We start from the raw sequence: 25,051 nt of genomic DNA on the forward strand, positions 1-25,051 counted from the left end.
GACAGTACATGTGGATACTGCCACTAGGAACAAGAAGCAATCTGACACGGCGCATCACGTTGGTAAACTGCTGACAGAGACAGGCAACGTGCGCAGACACAATCAGACAGCAAACATGAGACATCAAGAAATGACATTACAGCACAAAGCGGTAGACGTTTACAAAACATATTATAAATACACTCCATCACAGGACTAGAAAATGCCACACATAAACTGCACTGGGACAGAACTATACTGACAGAGCAAACTATTCACCATAACAGACGAGAAAGAGACAAACAAAAGGAATACAGATATTACTGACATTGAACAACCTACAAAATACACAAATAAAATGCAGAAGTACACAGAACTGACGGAAGAAATACGCTGCTTGTGGAGAATGGACAAGGTGAGCGTTGTGCCCATTGTTGTATCCACCACTGGTCGAGTGGTGTTAGGAGAGACAAAGGAAATGGTGACAAAGGTGAAGAAGGAGGTTGGAGTGAACTGAAGGCAGTGAATCACATGTGTCTGGACTTTACCCCGTTCTTCTACATCCTCTTAGAAGAATGGTGGCTTTTTTAGTGTAGTTAAGCATGCAAAAAACATTGATCCCCTGAAGGTATGAAATACAAACAGCTACAACATTTCCCTTCTAATCATACAGCACCTCAGGCCAAAGTGAGTGTAGGCTCAGAGCTGCAGGCAATTCCAAATAATTTTCATGTGAATATGTGGATAATTGAATGTCCTAAAATGTGGAAGTGGTTGCATTGTGACACTTGCTTTGTAATCTGGAGGTCATCTGGACTGAAAACCAGCTGCCACACAGGCTTACCCTGACCATCTGCGCTGGTCTTCTCATGAGCAGTAAATAAACTGGTTTATCTGTCTTATGGTACTCAATAGCTTTGGTGAGAGAATGTGCTACAAAAACAGATTCCACAGCCATATTGTACAAAGAAGCCAGCAAATCTAATTCCTTTGCCCCCAAAAAGACAATTGGATTTGTATAATCATATTGGATTATCTCTTGTGTATCTCACTGATTCATCCAGCAGTATTTGCCTTTCTGTTATCTTTCTCCTGTAAGCAGATTTATGGCAGAAACAAACGGTAAACTACTAACATTCAAATATGTACACACATAGCCACAAGGGGGAAAACATAAAAACAAAGGAAAAAACGAAGAACATTTTGTCCTTGGTCTGCACCTAACCTCTCATCATCTCTGCAGGCCATGCTAACACTTGATGTGTAATTGACGGCTATGTAGATACATTTTTCACTTAAGTGCTACTTTTACTCCAGATTTTCTGGAAGTGATTTACTGCCGAGAATAGACTGTCCTTCTGACTTTGAGCGGCTGTGTTCACTGCCAATATTGGCATGTCCTCACAGAAGATTCCCCTTTCTCTCCAGAATTCTTTTGACACCTCCAATTCTCTTTATAAAGGCACAGGTTTATGGAGACTGATGTGGATGCTCTAATCGATATTGGGGATTTGGTTCTGTCTGAAGACTGCTGGTCCATAAAAGTGAGCAGACAGTGTAAGTGAACTTGGCAAGGTGGCTTCTTCTCACAGACACTAATGCAAAATTCTAAGGCCAGGTTTATACTTCACACGACGTGATGCATGCTCCAAAATCCCTGGACGGGGCATCAGCTTATCGCAAGGTGAACACACACATACACTAGTGTCATTTTAGCGTCACCAAATCATCAAAAATTCATGCCTTTGGAAGGAAACCGGAGCACACTGAGGAAACCAACCAGTAAAACATGCTAAGTCCAGGCAGGGAACACACGGGATGTTACTCCCTGACAGCCAGACCTTACCGCCACAACATGTGTAATTATTATCAGTATTCATTGTTTAAGTGAAGTTAACGACTTATCTGTAAAATGTAACATACATACTTTAATGCATTTCATTATGAAAGTGATATGAAGTATAGATCTAAGGATTCTAAATGTGCAGAGAGCTGGAATATGATAAATGTAATTTCCCATCTGCAGCTGGTCCTTGCCCCACCAGTAAATGATGCCACTATAAGCTCTGACTCCCTATGGATTTTGAAAGTGTGCATATAGATCAATATTTTAAAATATGTTGAAAAACATGCCTTTGTACATTTTAAGATGCCTAAAATGTATTCTCAGGTAACTTAAAAAACAAGTGGATGCTTAATGTTACCAGTAAATTAATTTGACACATAATAATAATGTACTTCTAATTTAAGTAGATACATGAAAAACATTATTACTTAAATAATAAACAGGTGTTCACATATCTTTCAATGTTTATTATATATCCTGTTTATCCTTCCAATCCTGCCTTACTGAACGCCTGGTGCTGTTCGAGGTGCTGATCTCAGTCTCGGTGCTGCGCTCATTTCTGTGTGGCAATTGCTGCTTATTGCTGCTGTCAGTTCAGGAGGAAGCCCCATAAGCACGTAGCGATTAACAACTGGGTCAGTTTTAAGATGACGTTTATGTTGGTAAACTTTAGTGATAAAGTAAACTATGAGGTTAAAGTGGACATTTCGAGATTAAAGATGCAATTTCCACTTTAATCATAGAATGGACCTTTTCAACATGCCCTTAATTTCTTTCTCTATGGCTCAAATATGTTGGCGTACGTTATGTTGCTGTTCTGAAGGTGCAAAAAAAAAAAAAAGACAAGACAGAAGATGGTATGTGAGACCTTTAAAATGTATTGTGTCATTACGATGAGGAATATGTCCTTCCATCCATCCATCCATCCATTATCCAACCCGCTATATCCTAACTACAGGGTCACGGGGGTCTGCTGGAGCCAATCCCAGCCCACTGGAAATTGGAACAGATGGAGCATTGTTTTAACAATATACTTGTTTCTCCCCTTTCTCTTTTTAGTAATTGAGAAATATGCTTAAAAAAGTAAACAAAAACGTTTACTTTTCTTAATTCTATGGACATTGTTATTTGTGCCTTTATGACGCTGTTGTCATTAGGAAAATGATGCTTTTCTTGGGTCCCACTATTGTTGCAATTTTCTAATTTGGGTGCTCAGATTACAAACTTGAAGAACCCTCACATTAATTCATCCATCCACTTTGAATAACGCATTCATCCATTCACCTATTAAGCATCACAGGTTGATTTTGAAATTATCCATATATGACCTTTGCAAAGTATATGTTAAACCCTACATACACTTGGTATAATATATTTATAGAAACTTCCATTGTAAGTAATAGGTTTATTCTTAATTTAATATCTATATCCATGCATATTCTAGAGGAGTACATTCATTGTGTATAATACATTCATCTATATACTCCACATGATACAATACATTAAAAAAATCCACCTGTTTTTTAATACATCTACCATTACATCAATCTTACATGATAAATTCATCCATTCATCTACTGTATACACCCCTTAGAAGTTTTCATTATTTTATCGTTATACAGTACAACATCGAATCACAGGGGATTTAATTCAGGATTTTGACACTAACCAACACTGATCAGTGAGAACAGGCGCCTCATGTATAAACGGTGCGTATGCACAGAAATGTTGCGTAAGAATGTTTCCACATTCAAATTGCGATGAATAAAACCTAAACTTGGTGTAAAGCCACGCACATTTCCACGGTACCTCATACCCTGTCGTACGCAAGTTCTCTGCTCAGTTTTGCAGACTGGCGGCACCCAGCGTCAAAGCAGTGCTACTGTTCCTGTGTGGTTATCTTTTCTTTTCCTGATGCAGCTTTATAAATACATTGAAATTAACCACATATTGTTTATTAGTTTAATGCATCGGATTATAATTAACCAGTAACAATATAATGGTTCACAGAATGGTCAAACTATTCCAAATATCATAGTTGCTTTAGCATTGTTACTCTCACTGCACCTTATTTTATTTCTTTCAACTGCTCCCGTTAGGGGTTGCCACAGCAGATCATCGTTCTAAGCTTAAAGATGGCTTAACATCCATTACAGAGCTGATTGTGTGGTGATCGGTTAGAAAAGGAAGGACAGGAATTGGAGATTAGTATGTTTGAAAGAGACAGTACTGCAGGGCCGACAAATCCCAGGGGCCCGCCAAGACAAATTAAATACTAGCAAAATACCAGCGCTTCGCAGTGGAAGTAGTGTGTTAAAGAAGTTATGAAAAAGAAAAGGGAACATTTTAAAAATAACGTAACATGACTGTCAATATACAGTATTTGTTTTGTGAGTGTTACTGAGTGTTGCTGTCATCAAGGATTTGATTATCATTATTTCTTTCAATCAGGTTCGTATTTGTAGGATGTGTTGTGTTCAAGTTACATTCCGTGTTTGTCAATCGTTGTAAAGATAACAGGTTTCATTCATCGATTTGTTTCTTACGGCATCAATAAACAGCTCGTCTTCCTCTTTATCTAAGACGTGACACACTGCATGCACGGGTTTTTTTTACACTGTCTTCCTTTAGCGGGACATTGACTTTTTCCACCGTGTGCTTTGTTTCCGCAGTAGCTGCACTTATGAATATGCTTGTATGTGTCACACGCTTCATATTTTTTTGCTGCCTTCTCAATTGTGTAATTCGGTTTTTGTTCAGCACTCTTTGGAACTGTTGCCTTTTATCTGTGCACTGCGTCAGTTCACGTGAGCCGCTCGGTGTACATGCATCGAAGGTTTCCAGCTGTGCTGGTGCCATCTCATGCGATGTCCATGGCTGTATGTAATGTTACCGAAGTCCCGGCACTTAAAAGTTTCTCTCGCAGTTTCGCTGAGTTTGTGCCAAACACCACCCTGACCATCTCATCTTCCTCTGCATAAGCACAGTCCTTCATCCGTGAAAATTTAGCGGCAGTGTTTCTATTGGATTGCCGCTGACGGACGGCCTTATATGGGCAGGCACTAAATTACGGCCATTGAGCAGAAGTATTATAGTATATGGATGAAAAAATAGGTTCCAGTTATGACCATTACGCGTAGAATTGCCCAACTTTTGTAAGTAAGCTGTAAGGAATGAACCTGCCAAATTTCAGCCTTCTACCTACATGGGAAGTTGGAGAATTAGTGATGAGTCAGTGAGTCAGTCAATCAGTGAGTGAGTGAGTCAGTGAGGGCTTTGCCTTTTATTAGTATAGATAAAACAGAAAGAGAAAATAACGACACGGCTAAAAATGCAGCGGCAGATTTCGACAAAAGTTAAACGCTTGTGTCGTGAGCACGAGATGGCTATGCAGTGTCTGCAACGAATGTGGCCATCCGCCATGCATAAGATACCATATTGACATTGGCGGGCAAAGGGGCCACCAATTCTTTTACTTGCCTAGAGCCGCTCCTGCATACTGCTGCAATAAATTATTTCATCGAAGGTTGTGCACAATCACTGTGCCACTGTGTTTCCATGTTTAATAACATATTTTAACTCCTATCATCATGAAAATATCACATATACATCTCAGTATTGTAGTTATTCAGAGAGCTGTAATATCACGAATGTAATATTTTCTGAGATTTCGACAAAAGTTAAACGCTTGTGTCGTGAGCACGAGATGGCTATGCAGTGTCTGCAACAGATGTGGCCATCCGCCATGCATAAGATACCATATTGACATTGGTGGGCAAAGGGGCCACCAATTCTTTTACTTGCCTAGAGCCGCTCCTGCGTACTGCTGCAATAAATTATTTCATCGAAGGTTGCACACAATCACTGTGCCACTGTGTTTCCATGTTTAATAACATATTTTAACTCCTATCATCATGAAAATATCACATATACATCTCAGTATTGTAGTTATTCAGAGAGCTGTAATATCACGAATGTAATATTTTCTGTGTCCTGTCGGAGGAAGAGAAAGCGTAGTGATTCACACACATAGAGCACATACAGCATTTAACGTGCTACTTTAATTACAATGGGATTTGAGAAACTAGTAGATTAAATGATTTTAAGATGAAGTTTATGATGTTCTACTTTAATGACAAAATTAACTACGTGATTAAAGTGGAAATGTCGAGATTGAAGTTGACATTTCGTGCTTTTTCCCCACTGTGTGCCTTTTCTTTTCTCTGTACCCTAATAAGCTTTCTTATGACACTCAGATGGTGGGCTACGACTCGCCTTTTCACGGTGACTTTGATATCTGACAACTTCTTTTTTATTTCGGGCACTGTGCGACTTTGTGAACTTGAGCTTTCGAGTTTCTCCGACACGCTATGTCACTTGATCAACTTCCTTTTGTTGTTTATACCACGGTTTAAACAAACAAATAGTAAATTTTTCCTTCCCTCCACTTGGTATTCACTGAAATTCTTCCATTTTCCCTCTTGCTTTTCCCATTGTCTTTTCACAGATTGCTGAGGTTAAGGGCTATTTATATTGATTTGCTTATGCAAGGAGGGGTAATTTTGGGAGGAGTTGGGGTGTGACAGCAGATGCGTGCTTGTGCATTACTTTTCACGCTGACCGGGATTTATGTAGCGGAAGAACATGGAAGTTGGCGAACGCACAGATTCCTGCATCTGGATTTTTCTGTGCGTAAGCACATTTTGGCTTTTGTGCTTACGTCATGTTATAGTGCGAATTCTACGCACAGTTTTATGCATGAGGCCTCAGGTCTCAACAAAGTGGTCTAAATAAATTACAAATATAAAAACACAAAATAATTGATTGCATACGTGATGCGACACATGTAAATCATCAGTTAGTTCAGTGTCACCTGTCTGGGCTTTCAGATGATTACAGTCCAAATGCCCCTGCTCTGGAAGGGCCAGCTTGTGGTGAGTCAGCATGGCAGTCTAACTCAGAAAGAGAGAGAGAAACTGTTTATACAACAAAGGGTGTTTCACCAGTCACGGCTCAATGGGAGAGTGGTAAAGAGAAAGAGAAGGAGGTTAGGAGCATGCACTGACACAGCACCCACTGCATAACGAACCTCCCGGATTGGGATCCAAGTGCAGCAGGTGACACCTCAGCACCATACTGGTACAGTGTGAGGGTTTCTACTGTGGCTGGAGTGCCAATCCTGCCATCAACCCCTGAGTTTTCCCTGCTTGCAGGGCTGGATGCAGGTTAACATCATACCCAGGAACGAAGCAATTGCAGGTTAAGGGTCTTGCTCAGGGGCCCAGTGGAGTGGAATCACTTCTGGTGTTTACAGGATTGGAACAGACAACCTTCCGATTGCCAGCACAGATCCCTAGCATCAGAGCCACCACTCTACCCCTAAAGGAAAAAAATACTCAATTCTCACGGCAGAGTCTGGTGGAGCCAGCAGCATGTTGTGGGGATAGGTTTCTCTGCAGCAGACCCTAGAATTCTTGTGAAGGTAGATCCTGGAGAAAAACCTGATGCAGTATTCAAGCAACCTGCACCTTGGGAGAAGATTTGTTTTCCAGCCAGGCGACAACCTCACACATAAAGCCAAACCTACAAAAGGAATGGCTTAAAAACATAAAAATGTTAATGTATTGGAGTGGCTGAATCAGAGCTTAGATCTCATAGTCAATGAAAATTTGTGGCTGGACCTGAAAAAGGAGTTCACTCACAATCAACACACCACCTGACAGAGCTTGAACAGTTTTGCACAGAAAATCAGGGGAAAATGGCAGCGTGCAAAACTGACGGAGAAAGACCTGTGCACAGACTGAGATCTGTTTTCACTTTCACATTAGACTCTTTTTCTGTTGACCCATGTCCAAATAGCCAAAGTAAATCCATTGTGATACAATGATCTATAAAATGTAAAATCTTCTACTTTTTAGGAGTATCGTATAGTGCATTCATTTCTAAATCCTTTTTGAATCGTAAGTTTTTCCATAAATCTATGGTGCTCCCTATTGCTGACTTGGATTCTTTGCTGGGTTACTGTCTATCTGGAGCTTACACATTCTTCCTATGACTGCTTCCAAACACATGCTTCTTTGTCTTTGTGAGGGTCTTATGATGGCAAGATACCACTTTCATTATGTAACGTTTGCTAATTCGTCTTGTGTCTACATAGGCTGTCTCTGGAGATTCTGACTTTCCTTCATATTTCAGAGATGTGACTTTCATCAATGAATGCTATAACGTATTTATGAGAGGAACATCCATCCATCCATTATCCAACCCACTATATCCCAACACAGGGTCACGGGGGTCTGCTGGAGTCAATCTCAGCCAGCACAAGGGCGCAAGGCAGGAACAAACCCTGGGCAGGGCAGCAGCCCACCGCAGTGAGAGGAACATGCTGGTGGTTATCTGTGTTAGGAACCTGAGTTTAATTTCTGCCCAAGTATCCCTCACAACCCAGTAATAAAAAAGTAAGCTCAGGAAATGGATAAATTAATGGACTGGAAAACTCCTCCAAAACGCATCCCTTCACTTTATGAATCATTTAAAGGGATGGCAGCGAACATAAACCACTACTTGTTACATGCGTCTCATTTTTTATTTTATAGCCTCCTCATACCTCTGCCTGGAGGTTTGATGGTTGGAGTGAATATCCTAAAAAGCATACTCTGCAAATGTTTTAACAGACAACAACAAATGAATGAAGAACGCTTGATTAGCCAAAAACAGTTAGCGTTTATTCAGGACTCAAATGGTTAAAAGTAAAGCCAGCAATGTCTGATTTATGAAGTGACAATTTATGATTAAAAGGCATAGATGTGTCCACTACGTAATTAATAAGCAACATTATATTTCATGTAATTGCCACCTCTTTGTCCAATAAATTGCTCTGGGCTACAGAGTAATGATTTTACTATATAGTTGTTCACCGCCCTCGCCGAGCAGATTCCCTCACCGTCCCACATAAGTAACAATCTGCATCCGTTTGATGTCATGTAATTAATTTGAAATGTAATCTCTGCCTGCATCCTTGGCAGCATTATTGGTACCATGCAACGGTACAATATATAATGGGATTGTAAAACTGAAATGTTTCCCTCTCTGTCATCACTGCGGTATGCAAACAAATGGTGCCACAAGTGTCCCTCCTGCACATGTGGGACTGGCCATGGAGATGTGATCCAGCAAATTCCACCTAATAAAAAGTTCACTTTTTGCTACTCCATATTCCCCTTGAGCCTGTCACATACTACTGCAAGAGCCCCGACAGCATCCTTTACTCTCATTTATACTCTGTTCTCATTCATTCATCTGGCTAACCTCAATTTAGGGGCATCAGGGAACCAGAACTTGGGAACCAAGGCTGGAATCAACCCTGGATAGGATGCATCATCATTCTCACTCACAAATGGACCAAGGTAGGGTCACTAATTAAACTTCTTAAAATTTTTTCTTTTTTGTCATTTGAAGCACCAATTTTTTTCTGGTATTGTAATTCTGTTTTGGTTTCCTAGCCCTACATCAGAAGAGGAATGGGGCAACTGGGACAGAAGTCTGTTAGTAGAAGGACAAAGAAAGAGAGGAGAAGGATCTAGGAGTCATCGTGGACTCGTCACTGTCTACATCTAGACAGCGTGTGGAAGCCATTCAGAAGGCTTGCAGGATGTTAGGTTATATAGCATGATACAATACAATACAATACAATACAATTTATTTTTGTATAGCCCAAAATCACACAAGAAGCACCACAATGGACTTTAACAGGCCCTGTCTCTTGACAGCCCCCCAGCCTTGACTCTCTAAGAAAACAAGGAAAAACTCCCAAAAAAACTCTCGTAGGGAAAAAATAGAAGAAACCTTGGGAAAGGCAGTTCAGAGAGAGACCCCTTTCCAGGTAGGTTGGGCGTGCAGTGGGTGTCACAAAGAAGGGGGTCAATACAATACAATACAATACAATACACAGAACAGAACAAATCCTCAATACAGTATAAAAAATAAAAAATGTACAAGTATAGAGCAGAATTTAACAGTAGAGGATATCACATAATATGATGATATGGAGTCCTGGAGACCTCAGGCATTAAGCTGCTGCCCCCATTTGGCCATTCCACAGCTGAGACAGCACTGGGCCAGCCAATCCGATGTGTGGAGTACAAGTCGGTGGAGCTCATGCTGAAGTTATATAACTGACTAGTGAGGCCTCAACTGAAGCACTATGTTCGGTTTTGGTCTCTGGACTCCAAAAACGACACAGCAGTCCACAGGACAGAGAGTAGACTGATGCCAGGACTGAGCGGTATGAGCCATGAGGAACGATTGAAGCAGTTCAGTTTAAACAAACAGAAATGATATAAGTGTTTAAAAAGATCAAAGGAATTAGTCCAGTGGATCCAGGCAGTTACTTTAAGATGATTCAACAAGGACATGGGGACTCTGCTGGAAATTTGTTAAGGGTAGTCGTAGTAGTAGCTTTGGAGCATGCATTGATTACAGCGTGTTGCTGCACCTACCACATGTCAAACCATCTGGATTGGGACGTGACAGCAGCCGTGCAACGGGTGACACCTCAGCACCACACTGGAACAGTGTGAGGTTTTTTACGGTGGCTGGAGTGCCAATCCTGCCACCAACCCCTATGATTTCCTTGTAAGTTGGAGGACCTACTTGCAGGGCAGGATGCAGACTAACGTCATACAAGGACGGAGCGATTGCAGGTTAAGGGCCTTGCTCAGGGGCCTACTGGAGTAGAGTCACTTCTGGCGTTTACAGGATTCAAACTGGCAACCCTCCGATTGCCAGTGTTAAGGGTAAACTTCACAAAAACACTACAAGTTTTTTCTTCACACAGAGAACCATAAACACATGGAATAAATTACCAAGAGGTGTGTTGTGGGGAAAAGGCCTTTTGATCTGATGTTATTTTGGAGAATTTATGTAGTTGGGTAGAATTGGCCAGTTGTCTTGGACTGAATGGCCTGTTCCCCTCAACAATTTTCTAAAGTTCTAATGTTCTAAAAGAGAGAGGAAGCAGTTTTACAGGAGAAAAGAGTGCAATCAGCCAATGTGTGCAGGAGAATTCAGAAGGAGACCAACTGAGAGTGTAGCGTAGTGATGGCGAAACAGAATAAAGTGTGAGGCCATTGTCTTCATGAGGTGACCATGGCCTTCCATCAACCATCTAATGGTACTGGGAAAGAGAGAAGACTGTCTGGCATCAATAAAAACTGACCTGTGTGGTTCCTTGTAGGACTGCTACAGTATAAATACAGAATACATGTCTGGTTTCTTATTTTTTCTTTATCACCTACATCTCTTGTGCTTTTCACATTCATAAAACAAATTGTTTACATCTTGTGGCAGGAATGAAGCTAAATACTGCGGACCTTCTGAATGTTACCTCTCACTCATGGCTGCACCAACAAGACAGTGCTGGACAAATGGCGTACCGAGAGTAAAGAGCACAGGATAAAAGGTCAATCGACAGAGAATGAAGCTTGTGGTAATTTACTTTTGAGAATTATTGATCTTTAAGCTATATCATGGTAAATAGAATTACAAATAATTAAGCAACAAAGAGGTGAAAGAAATTTAAATGTATTGTTATAAATATTTTTTTGGACTGCCGATGTTATGCTGATGCAATCATTTTCACTGTGAGACAATTTATCCATTGAAATAATTTAACTATTTATGGCCTCCCTTGGGTGGCATGGTGGCGCAGTGGGTAGTGCTGCTGCCTCGCATTTAGGAGACCCCGGTTCCTCCCTGCGTGGAGTTTGCATGTTCTCCCCGTGTCTGCGTGAGTTTCCTCCCACAGACCAAAGGCATGCAGGTTAGGTGCATTGGCAGTCCTAAATTGTCCTCAATTCAGGGGCCCACTAATACCAATTTGTTCTTTTTTAATTAATGATATATCATAGAAGCATATTTTATTATACCTACTTAACTTTTACCGACATTTATCTAACTCTATATTTCTTTTTCTAGTATCAGAATGTAGTTTAAGTTAATTTGTTTTGGTTTCAATAGATGTATTTTTCATATTTTCAATTCTTGTTTTCTTTTTTTCACATCTTTGCGCCTCCCTTTTTGTTACTTCGTGCCGCCCCACAGTTTGAAAACCACTGCCTTAATGCCATATTTGGAATCAAGTCACACACAGCCACCTCATGGGTCCACACTGAACCTTCTACACAGACACGCATTAACTGCTTCTGCTTATTTGTAAGATAATTTTCATTTCCATGCTTAATCGTTTTCACTAAATCAGGCCTATAAGGGTCCAACTTGTTCAGACATACTTTGAATCACAATGTTGGTGGCTTGATGATAAGTACAGAGTGACGTGAAACAAAAGAGTCACAGTGATAATTAGCAAAAAAAACAAAACCAACAAGATGGTCTATGAAGGGAAAGTGCAATGTGGTGAATAACACAGTACACATTGTATTAATACTCTTAAATGTCACCATATTGATCCATTGGAATAAGACTGTATTTCTTTTTGTATGGAAATGTCTATACAGCACATACCCAGACCGCTGCTGCTATCGTCCAGTGAGGGTTCCCCACCCAGCTCATATTTAAAGTGTTTCTTTGTTTTCTTTATAGTATCATTAGTTGTTTTCTACTGGTTTTTATAATATTGTGCTCATGTATAATTCATTTAATCATGTTTTTTTTTTTCATTAATTATGGCGTTTAAATATAGACTGACATGAAGGAAAAGAGCCACAATGATAGATGACAAAAAATACTAGATGGTCTGTGAAGGCAAAGTGCAATATGGTGAATAGCAAGTCATGTCTCTCAAATATTACTTTATCAAATCATCTGATTAAGACTATATTTTTGAAAATGGCATTTCTCTTTGTTTGCATACAGGATACTGTATACTGAGAACACTGCTTTCATGGTCAAGCCAGGGTCCTACCCCAGCTCATGTTTAAAGTGTTTCTTTTTGTCTGCTTTTCATTATCTTTCATTGTTTAGCATACTGTTGTGCTGTTCGTTCATAATTTAATCAGCGGTGGGTTTTCTGTTAAGTTTATTCTGTTTAGTTATAATGTACTTTCTATGTGTGTTTTTCTAGTCTCTTATGTGCCTTGCAGTTTGTGGGTGAATCACCAAGGGGCGGGGTCACCCACCAAGGGGCGGGGCCACCTACCCATTATAGTTACCACACCCAGCCTTATTACCAGAATCCTGAGACTATTTTTTACATTATTGACAGGTTATTTTCTGGCTCTTGTATCGAGCTGCACTATCGTTAAAGAGGTTTCCAGCTCTGAGGAATCTCGTGGTTTTACAGGTCGTAATCCTGTCAGTCGTTACTCATCAGGATAAAAGGGTCATTCTAAGTTCACTTCCTTATGTGAATACTGGGATTCCAAAACTCTTCTTGTGCTTTAATTTTGTTAATTAGTGTTTGATTTCTTACTGATTTTGAACTCTTTTGTCCTTGTTCTTGTCCCGAGGTGTTTGTCCTCCTGGTTTAGACCATTGCTTCGTTTATATTTTTTTCCTTTACATCTTTTCTTCCAGTTGTTCTCATTTTTTCTTGCCATCAGGGCAGAAAAGTTAGCCAGATCAGGAAGTCCCCGGATCTACTGTATATATTGTCGCAGATGGCAGGGATTCTTGTCGGTCCGGGATGTCTCTGGACCGGGGGAGCAAGCCTGGTCAGGACAGCACTTACCCCGGAACATTAGATGGCAGCCCCCCTGGGTTGCAGCAGTGCCTGGGACTCCTGCAGGGCTTCATCGGGGTTGGAGTTGGGTGCAGCCCTTTTGGGATGCAGTGGTGCCACCAGGGGTGGCTGCAACAGCTGCTAAGACGTCTTGGATGGGTTTTCTGCCACACCTGGAAGTGGTGCTGGAAGTAGGTCAAGGAGCACCTGGAGTACTTCCGGGCAGGCTATAAAAGGAGCCAGCAGCCACTACTCTGAGAGCCAGAGTTGGGAGGGGAGGGACTGAGCTTGCCAGAGAGGAGTGGAGGAGAAAGCGAAGAAAGTATTGGTTTTGTGTTGTGCTTATTGGAACTGCGTTGTGCCTTTGGGAACGGGGAAGGCATTGCCCACAGGCAGAAGAAAAGAAAAATAAAACATTTATTTGTTTTATAAGTGTGCTTCCTGTGTCTGTCTGTGTTGGGTAAGGTGCTGGTATAGCGGCTTTGTCAATATATATACGAGGTGTGGCAAAAAAGTAATGAGACTGATTTTTTATTTACCAAAGTTTTTATTTTTTTCAAACATCAATGTTATCCCCTTCAAAGTAGTTCCCTTGGGCAGCTACACACTGATGGAGACGTTGTTCCCACTGTTGGTAGCAGCGCTGGAAGTCTTCAACCGGTATGGTCTTCAGCATGTCCGTTACACTTTTTGGATGTTTTATAAAGTCCCAAAAATGCGTCCGACATTTTTCAGTTTTCACACGGAGAGGTCAGGTGAATAAGGGGGCTGGGGAACCACAGGAATGCCTTTTGAGGTCAAAAATTCTGTTATGGAGAGGGCAGTTTTTTGGCACCATTTTGGCACAGACCTTTCGCATGTGCAAATGTTCAGTCAAAATTTGATGAACGGTAAATCTGTTCAAATTTAATTGTTCACTCAACATTCTTAATGTTAAACGACGGTCTGATCTCACAAGAGTGTTCACACGTTCGATGTTTTCATTGGTTTTCGAAGTTGAAGTCCTCTCTGAACAGTGTTCATCTTCAACGTGTTTTCTGCCTTCCAAAAATGATTTGTGCCAGCGAAAAACTTGAGCTCGGGATAAAGAATGTTCCCCATAGGCCTGTTTTAACTTTTCAAACGTCACACTTGCCGTTTAATGGCACAACGTTGCTTCAAATTCCGCTGTTCCATTTTGTGTGACGCACAACCAAAAACACAACTTCGCTAATAGCAGTCACAAAAATCACGTAGTTAACGGAAGGAGTTGAAACTCGCACTGAGCTATGGGAGGGTACTGATACACGTGCTCTATCAAGGACAACAGCGCAGCATTGCCAGATCACTTGCAGTGTTGCCAGTCTCATTACTTTTCTGCCACACCTCGTATATATATATATATATAAAGAAAAGCTAGGAATTGAACTCCAATGCATTTCATTTTGAATGTGCACTGGTGGGTTTTGGTGGGTGTTTTAAATATTGTGTCTTCTTGGAGTTTTCGCCTTTATTCTTAACTTATTTTGCTCTCTTTCTGGGTTTATTCTAGTGGATTTCAATTTGGGATTTGACTGCTTTGGATTGTTGCTTTGGCAAATCATTTTTGCAGATTTTTTGCTCCTGTAAAATATTTTTGTTGTACTTTTCTGTTCTTTAAATAAATCCACTGTTTATAAAGATACTTCATTGCCTTGCTCTGTACAAGGCAGGGGTTGATGGTGATCCCTTCCTTAGTGGGGCATTCTGGGATATATTTCAGAGTATATTTTTAAACTTTGGCCCAGTGTAGTCTGAAGCCAACCACTTTAGTGGAAGCTAGGCTGCTTTCTGGAGCACTTCCTCTGGGCAGGCTGGTGGGATTCAAGCCTGCATCCCTGGCTGTTGTTGAAGGCCTCACACCACTTTGGCCATTTTGTGATATAACACATTTAAACTTCTCAGTTTTTATTTGGCCGTTAAGATGTTTCTAAACATTGCAAACAGCAAAAATCCACTTTTTTATTTATTAAATCTGCATTTCCATTCTGATAGCATTGAGTGCAAAGAGGAATTCACTTTGGACAGGGCACTGATCCATGCCACCCTAACACATATGCTCCTACTGACCCACTGTATGAGTTGTGAAATAATCTTTGTCATTTGGGAGATACACTTGTATATGGACACAGGGAGAATGACCAACCTCAAATGATTCAGGTTGTGGATCACCCATGAGCTTCAGGTGCTGTGAGATATCACCCTGATGCTACCCATGGCAAAACAACAACAATTTAATCTTTGTGTAGCCCAAAATCACACAAGGAATGCCTCCATGGGCTTTAACAAGCCCTGTTTTTGACAACCCCCAGGCTTGACTCACAAAGAAGACAAGAAAAAAACTCACAAAAAATATTGCAGGAAAAAAAAATAAATCCAATCTCGGAAATAGAATATAGTTGAGCGAGTGAGCAAATCCTGTGATGGACTGGCAACCTATCTACTGCTGATTTCTGAAGATAATGCACCAAGATGGATTCTGGTCTCTGCGACACTGAACTGATTAAAATGGAATGATAATTTAACATTTTATTGAAATACACAATAAACTTCGCAGATGTCTTTTACTTAATCACAACTAAAAGAAATGCACTTTGATTTCATATTCCACCCATCTTTTCTCGATAAATCCCTTAAAGTATTTCATAAGTGACAACTAGCTGAAATGGACTGAATGATTATTATTAGTGGTCATCAGCATTTACCACAAATCATATTTCAAGGACAAATACTGGCAAGCAGTGGCATGCAATCCAATTCCAAGAATTTAGATTAGGGAATGAGGCCAAAATAGCCAGAAACAGAAATGGCCTGGAAAATCCAAAATTACAAAGGAGATACATCTCCCAGCTCTGAGATCCATCTTACAGGTGTTATCATCCTGTCACCCCTCGTCGATTTAGAAGGGACAGTCAGATACTGTAAAACACGATGGATTAATGTGGGGTTGTACCTCGGTAGGGCAACAAGGACAAAATGTTTGCTCTTCACCATCCTCTTTAATCAAACACAGCTAGTAATTCTTGGCACGTCGAGATGATTATCATTCAGTGCAGCACTACCAGCCAGCCCTACTGTCCAGGTGTTTCACTGACAGTGCATCGTGGGAAGAATTTTCAATCTGCCAGACAACAAGGAGTCAGAGGTGACTCATTTATGAGACCTGCGGCGCCTTCCTGCAACGCAGAGATGTAAAGCAAGGTATGCCAATATATATATGAGTTTTAAATATGGCGTTTTCAACATGGAAATCACCTCAAAATGCCCCCTAGGTACCTTTCCTCAGGTGTCCTTCAGAACATTTAGCAAGTGCAAAGCTCAGGTTCAATAAAGTCACATTTATTTTAATAATTAGCACATGTTGTACTTACACATGTAAGCTCTCAGCCTTAAGCAGGTTGCTATTACAGTATGTCTGGGTTGTCGGCTGCACGGACTTTTGCAGAGGGTCGTCAGACTGCCCACAGTCAAAAAAATTCCTAAATTAAAAAGAGGAAGTTTTAGACGACATTCAAATAGTGAAAACTGGCTACTTTGACTCTTGTTCTGCAGGAAGGTTAATGAAGCTACAAAGCTTAATCAGAAATTTCAACTGAATGGTGACATTTTGACATACATTATTCAAACAGCTCAAATGGATGGGAGGATCATTGTTAATGTGACAAACTTAAAAAAATAACCTTTGAAACATTTTTAAACAACGAACAGGCTTAGGATGCATTAGTGTTCAACATTTCCACTTTTAAATACAGTTCAGAAGCAGCTCTAAGAACAATTCTGTTTAAAGGATATATCATTTATTTCTTAGTAATCCTAATAGAAACTTTACATCAAGTTTGACTTCCTGACTTTGCCTGTTATAACTGACCATGGACCCCCGGTGGTTCATTTTCTCCTGGATGCTACTGACTGGAGTTTTTATTTTCCTGTAGTGTGCTGTCATCTGCCCCATACCTAAATGATAATATTAATAGATGTATATTGTTACAACCCTTTTATGTTAATCTGTTTGGTGTGACTTAGTTTGGCTGTGTGTTTAAACTAATCTGTATTTTAATTTTTGTATATAATGGATTTTATAAAATGTGTTATTTACATTTTTTGGAATCTTATTATAGAGCCCTGTGCCTTTTCTCAGTGAAGAGTGATGTAAAAAAATGAATTTAATTGATTATATTGTATTAGTCTGGTCATGAGATGTTAGCAGTGGTTCTGTTGATGTCTCCTTGACTTAAGTGCCCAGCTCACATATCCAAATAACTAAGATGGTTAAGTTTGCAAATGTTACCAACTTTAGGTGCACTGGCAGATAACCTAAAATCTATTGAATCATTACAAAGGGACTGGGATAGCATGCAGGTTTGTGCAGATCTGTGGTTGATGAAATTTAATGTCAGTAAATGTAAAGTACTACACGAAGGAAGTAAAAATGTTAGGTTTGAATATGGAATGGGAGGGCTGAAAATTGAAAGCTCACCTTATAAGAAGGATTTAGGAGTCGTAATGGACCCGTCACTATCAATCTCCAGAAGGTGTTCAGAAGCCATTAAGAAGACTAACAGAGTGTTAGGTTATAAGAGTGCAAGTTACTCATATAATGTATTATAAAAAAACAATTCAATAAATCACAACCTACAGTATATAAATAGGGCAGCTTGGTTGCAATGAGGTTAGACTATACCGTATTATAGCTCTAGAGATATGACTCCATGTGAACTTTCAGTAAGGTATGCATGTGGAATCCAACAAAAGGAACAATAAAAAGAACAACAATAATCTTCTGTATATGCCTTGTGCCCAATGTTGGCTGGGATTGGCTCCAGCAGACCCCCCCGTGACCCTGTGTTCAGATTCAGCAGGTTGGAAAATGGATGGATGGATGGATAATAAAACACTAAGGTCTGTGTGTCTAGGCCCTCAGAGCAATCTGATTGGTCAGTTTGACTTTGGTGTGATTGGTCAGTTTGGCTTTGGTGTGATTGGTCAGTATGGCTTTGGTGATAGGGCAAAAGAGGAAGTGTGAGTGTGAGACGCACAGGGAGGAGTAAAGGCGCACGCTGAGAGACTTGCGCTCAACTACGGAAAAAGTAAAATTGGACAGGAGATGAGAAATAATGAGAAAATAACGACAGAGTCTGAGAAGCACGCTTTACGGGAGCAAACTCGAGAAAGGGAGTGCCAGTGAAGATGTTCAGGCACAGGTACCAAAAGTATATGTAAATATTTTTAAATAAAATAAATAAATTAATAAATAAATAAGGTAGCAAGAAGCTATCCAGGGCCTAACTTTTACCCAATTTTTAGCTGGGTCACACAGACAAATTAAAGAAAACTATAAAAAAGTATACACTTGAATAATCAAATGAAGAGCTAAATAAACCCAGTAAATGAATAAAGATGAATGGCACTATAGCAACTATTTAATTCCTAGCTTAGTGAATGCTCAAAGTATAAATAATTCCTCTAGTTATGAAGCATTTTTAAAAATGCCTAAAATTCAATCAACACCTAGAAGCAATCAACAGGATTCCTTAGCACTACTGCCTCACAACACTGAACACATGATCACTTATGGCATATGTGTGCATATCCCTCCCAGATTGCCCAAGATGTGTGCGCTAAATGAATTGGCAGCTTTAATGAATCATATCCATCCATTTTCTAACCCGCTGAATCCGAATACAGGGTCACGGGGTCTGCCGGAGCCAAACCCAGCCAACACAGGGCACAAGGCAGGAACCAATCCTGGGCAGGGTGCCAACCCACCGCAGGACACACACAAACACCAGGGCCAATTTAGAATCGCCAATCCACCTAACCTGCATGTCTTTGGATTGTGGGAGGAAACCCACGGAGACCATGCAAACTCCATGCAGGGAAGACCCGGGAAGCGAACCCGGGTCTCCTAACTGCGAGGCAGCAGCGCTACCACTGCGCCACCGTGCCACCCATAATGAATCACATTGATTCCTTATGTACAATAATAGGTTCTGACATTTTACGGTTTCAAGGTGTAGTAGCTATTTCAGGTAAAAAATTGCTTGTTGATCACCACCTGCAAGTAAGACTTTTATTGTACTCTGCACATGTGACAGTATGGAGCAGGGGTCACCAGCTCTGGTCTAGGAGGACCACCGTGGCTGCAGGTTTTCATTCTAACCCTTTTCTTAATGAGTGACCTGTTTTTGCAGCTAATTAACTTCTCATTTTAATTGACTTCTCTTGAAGACTCAAACTCCTTCATTGTTTCTTTTTCCTTAATTAGCAGCCAAACAATAATGAGACACAAACCGAGCCAAAACAACTGGTGTCCATCATACAATATCTGAAAATAAAGAAAGGTGAAGGTCTCAGGAATGCTGATCTGCTCAGGTCCACAAAAGATTTCAACAGAAAAGAGAAAATCAACAATTACAGAAATGTTTGCTATTGCACCATGAGAGCAGCAACAAGCCATGAAATTAAAGAATGGGTTTAATTAATGACAAGACTTGACACCTAATTAAGTAACTGGTTAGATTGAAATTAGTTGGAGTTTGACCCCTGACTTAAGTGGTCTTCTGCTGGCTCACTCATTTCACATTTCATTTCTGTTTGGGTGCCATTTGAGGAAAGAAATGGAGCAATTCAGAGGAATGATGAGAAAACTTGGGGGAACAAATCTTAAAAAACAAGTCAATTAAAATGAATTCAGCCATCCATCCCGCTATATCCTAACTACAGGGTCACAGGGGTCTGGCAGGGCACAAGGCAGGGCACACACACCAAGCACAATTTAGAATCGCCAGTGCACCTCACCTGCATGTCTTTGGACTGTGGGAGGAAACCCACGCAGACACGGGGAGAACATGCAAACTCCACACAGGGAGGACAAGGGAAGTGAACCCTGATCTCCTAACTGCGAGGCAGCAGCGCTACCACTGCGCCACTCAGAATGAACTCACAAGAAGTTAATTAGAAGCACAAACAGGGCACTATAAGGTTATAACTATAGGGTTATAATGAAAACCTGCAGCCACGGTGGTCCTCCAGGACTAGTGTTGGCGACCCCTGGTATGAACCATATACTGTAAACCTATAATCATGATTCCTAAGTTTATACGGTCAATGTGGGATACAGTCATATTCAAGGGTACTGTAGGAGAACCATGCATGGTAGCCAGTTGAAGGGTCTTATGCTTTATTACCAAATAGTGTGCCCTAGACTGTGGAGGCCAAAGTGCAATGTGCTATACTGCAGCTGATGCTCTCCATTTGCCTCATTCCCTGTAGTCACAAATGCGTATGTTAGGACTGAAGGGTGTTGAGTCTAAGAAAAGCCTCCTTATAGTGTTTACTTATGATCAAGTGGTAACTTACATCTTTGTAGCAAACCTTATTTCATGTTTCTTCTCCTTATAGTCTATCTGATTTTACTATCCTGTTCATCCATTCACTTGTCAAGCTCGCATGATGACAGCTTTTGGGAGCTGGAGCAGCATGGTTTACAAAGCTTATACTTCAGAGTGCTTGAGGACTCTTCTTCTTATATTGGTCCGGTACTTACTTAACACACTAATTCATCCACTCACAGGGTGGCACTCTTGTGCTTTCAGGAACCTTGGACCACCTGTGATGGAGCATTCGTCGGACAAGACATTCACTAAACCATAGCAGAAGATAGATCTGCAATAGATAGGCAGAGTTCGATATGGAGCTGAGCCACAGATCTAAAATCAAATCCCACACTCTATGGCTTTCCTATCAGTCTTCCCACAGCCCTCTATGGCAGTGTTTAACATCAATCTCTTCTTAATTTTATTAATGGTGCAACTTCAGCAGAGGGACAGAGAATTAAATCAGCTCTGTCACCTGCCCATGGTAGGCTGTCGATAAAGACAAGCTGATGAGTGACTGGAGTATTTTTTAAATACTCTTATGGTCAAAATGCCATTATCCATCTCACTTGCACTCGATTGTGATAGAATCACAAAATATATTAGACTGTTCTTTCAAGGTTGTGTATTTCAAATGGGGTTGGCCATAATAATAAAAACAATAACTTGAAATCATTTATGTTGTTAGGGTCTGGAGTCTATCCAGGCAGCACTTGGTGTATGGCATGAGCCAAGACCTGTGCGTTGTGCCATATCATTATATAGATACAGTGCGCATACACAGAGAGGAGAGGAAGATCTTTGAACTTGCAAAAGCAATACTTGCCAAAAGCAAAGCATACAACATTATTTGCTTAGACTTTCAAAAAGCCTTTGATACAGTCCCACACCGAAGATTAATTCTGAAACATGAAACAGCAGGGATCTGAGGTAACCGACAAAACTGGATCTCAGGTTGGTTAACTGCCCTGAGATAAGACGAGAATGCTCCATGTGGAGTGAAATCCTCAGTGGATCCCTCAGGTTTCTATCTTGGCTCTGTTACCTTTTCTGATTTATATTAATTGCATAGGTTTTGGTATAGTTATTCTTCTTCTTCTTGTTTCTGCTGCTCCCGTTAGGGGTTGCCACAGCGGATCATCTGCTTCCATATCTTTCTGTCTTCTGCATCTTGTTTTGTCACACCCATCACCTGCATGTCCTCTCTTACCACATCCATAAACCTTTGCTTAGGCCTTCCTCTTTTCCTCTTCCCTGGCAGCTCTAGCCTTAACATCCTTCTCCCAATATACCCAGCATCCCTCCTCTGCACATGTCCAAACCAATGCCAACTCGCCTCTCTGACTTTGTCTCCCAACCGTCCAACTTGAGCTGACCCTCTAATGTACTGATTTCTAATTCTGTCCATCCTCGTCATACCCAATGCAAATCTTAGCATCTTTTACTCTTTTGCTATATTTAGTAAACTTGTGAAATTCACAGATGACAATAAAGTTGAAGGGACAGCAGATACTGAGGAGGCAGCAAAAACAATTCAAAAAGAATTGCAGTTTACTGTATAAAAGTGCAAAATGCTACACGCTGGCAAAAGGAACATCTGCTATAACTACAAGACGGGAGACACTGTCCTACAGGAAGCAACCTGTGAAAGGAACTGGGTTTTATGTTGACACATACATTTCATCATCTAAGCAAAGCACAGAAGCTATTGAAATGTTAGTTTATGTCGTATAAAGTGTTGAAAATAAGTAGGTTATATGCACATGGTAGTGCTGACGTACTTTCAGGGAAATCTCAGCAAGCTGAGTTGTTTCCGTTGTTCACAGTGCAGTTGTGATTTTTTGTTTTGTAGTGAGAATGTCTGAGAAAAAGAAATTAAGTTTCAGTGTACAGATAGCTCTACAGCTGCACATTGTTATGTTCTTTATATTCAGCTTCTAGTAAGTACAATAAGGTACTTAGTTTTCAAACATGTCCCTCCAATGCAGAAACCTGATCTAAATGGATCGTCGCTATCTGGAGAAAGAACTTTACAGTTAGTCCCCGTACCCGGGTTTGTAGCCGGCATTTTAAAAATGAGGATTTTCACAATCCAGGGTGGTGACTGTTGAAGAAGGGAGCAGTTCCTGTGTTGTTTGGGAGAGGAGAACGCGACCGAATGAATGAATACTAAATGAATTAATACACTGAATATGCAGAGCATATAAACTGTTGATACACAAAATATACAATTGTGCTTGAACGTTTGTGAACCCTTTAGAATTTTCTGCATAAATTTGACCTAAAACATCATCAGATTTTCACTCAAGTCCTAAAAGTAGATAAAGAGAAACCAGTTAAAGAAATTAGACAAAAATATTATACTTGGTCATTTATGTATTAAGGAAAATGATCAAATATTACATATTTGTGAGTGGCAAAAGTATGTGAACCTCTAGGATTAGCAGTTAGTTTGAAGGTGAAATTCGAGTCAGGTGTTTTCAAGCAATGGGATGACAATCAGGTGTGAGTGGGCACCCTGTGTTAGTTAAAGAACAGGAATCTATCAAAGTCGGCTCTTCACAACACGTTTGTGGAAGTGTATCATGACACGAACAAAGGAGATTTCTGAGGACCTCAGAAAAAGAGCTGTTGATGCTCATCAGGCTGGAAAAGGTTACAAAACCATCTCTAAAGAGTTTGGACTCCACCAATCCACAGTCAGACAGATTGTGTACAAATGGAGGAAATTCAAGACCATTGTTCAAGACCAGGGGCCTCATGTATAACGCCGTGCGTAGAACTCGCACTATAACATGGCGTAAGCACAAAAGCCGAAATGTGCTTATGCACAGAAAAATCCAGATGCAGGAATCTGTGCGTACTCCAACTTCCACGTTCTTCCGCTACATAAATCCCGATCAGCGTGAAAATTAACGCTCGTGCACGCATTATGTAACGCCCAAATCCTCCCAGAATTACGCCTATTTGAATATGCAAATCAATATAAATCGCCCTTAAGCGCAGCCTTCTGTGAAAAGACAATGGGAAAAGCACAGGGGGAAACATAAGAATTTCAGCGAATACCAAGTGGAGGCAAAGGAAAAACATACTATTTGTTCAAATAAGCCGTGGTATAATCAACAAAAGGAAGTTGATCGAGTGATATAGCGTGTTGGAGAAACTTGAAAGCTCACATCCACAAAATCGCACAGTGCCGGAAATAAAAAAGAAGTCACATATCAAAGTCGCCGTGGAAAGCCGAGTTGTAAGCCCACTGTCTGAGTGTCATATGAAAGTTTATTAGGGTACAGAGAAAAAGGCACACGGTGGGGAAAAAGCACGAAATGTCAACTTCAATCTCGACATTTCCACTTTAATCACGTAGTTTATTTTGTCATTAAAGTAGAACATCATAAAATTCATCTTAAAATTGTTTAATTAACCAGTTTCTAAAATCACATCGTAATTAAAGTAGCACGTTAAATGCTTTGTTTTGTATTTGATTTTCTATGTGCTCTATGTGTGAATCACTACTTGTTTCTTAAACTGGCTCTCTTCCTCCAACTGGACACAGAATCCATTACATTCGTGATATTACAGCTCTCTGAATAACTAAAATACTGAGATGTATACGTGATGTAATTTTCATGATGATAGGAGTTAAAGCACGTTATTAAACATGGGTTTCACTTCGATGAAATAATTTATCGCAGCAGTCAGGGGCGGCTCTAAGCTTGTGGTGGCACTGGGCAGAGGAAGAATCGGTGGCTGGCTCCTTCCCCACCAATGTCAGTAAAGTATCTTATGCACGGTGGATGGCCACGTATGTTGCAGACACTAGCCGCCTCGTGCTCATGACACAAGCATTTAACTTTTGCCGAAATTTGTCACTGCATTTTTAGCTGTGTTGTTATTTTCTCTTTCTGTTTTATATTCAATATATATTGGCGTAGCCGTCACTGCAGTCAGTGCTTTTCTTTCCCCAAGTAACCGGTCGCCATACAATCAGCTCTGTAATAGACATTAAGCCATCTGTAAGCTTAGCGCCGATTCTTCAAAACGTTTAAAGAACATGTTTAATTATTCTATCCTTCACGACACTCCCAGTGAAGAATATAGATTATTTAAATGAAGTTAAAGTTTTATCTGTATAATTTAACAAACATATTTTGC

General features: G+C 40.4%; 1 protein-coding gene across 8 annotated transcripts in view; it reads right to left on the minus strand.

Annotated features, from left to right (window-relative positions):
- LOC120535915 (galactosylgalactosylxylosylprotein 3-beta-glucuronosyltransferase 1) overlaps positions 1-25,051 on the minus strand; it is a 417,892-nt gene that overhangs the window by 113,248 nt on the left and 279,593 nt on the right. For 7 of the 8 annotated variants that reach the window (XM_039764102.1, XM_039764096.1, XM_039764099.1 and 4 more), the window contains one exon: positions 16,892-16,999. The exons of the other annotated variant lie outside the window; for it this stretch is intronic. The gene's annotated coding sequence lies outside the window, so the exon portion shown is untranslated. The remainder of the gene's footprint in view (positions 1-16,891; positions 17,000-25,051) is intronic. 8 annotated transcript variants of the gene reach the window in all.

This window comes from Polypterus senegalus, chromosome 9 (assembly GCF_016835505.1).
Source record: "Polypterus senegalus isolate Bchr_013 chromosome 9, ASM1683550v1, whole genome shotgun sequence".
In the NCBI taxonomy this organism is placed as follows: domain Eukaryota; kingdom Metazoa; phylum Chordata; class Cladistia; order Polypteriformes; family Polypteridae; genus Polypterus; species Polypterus senegalus.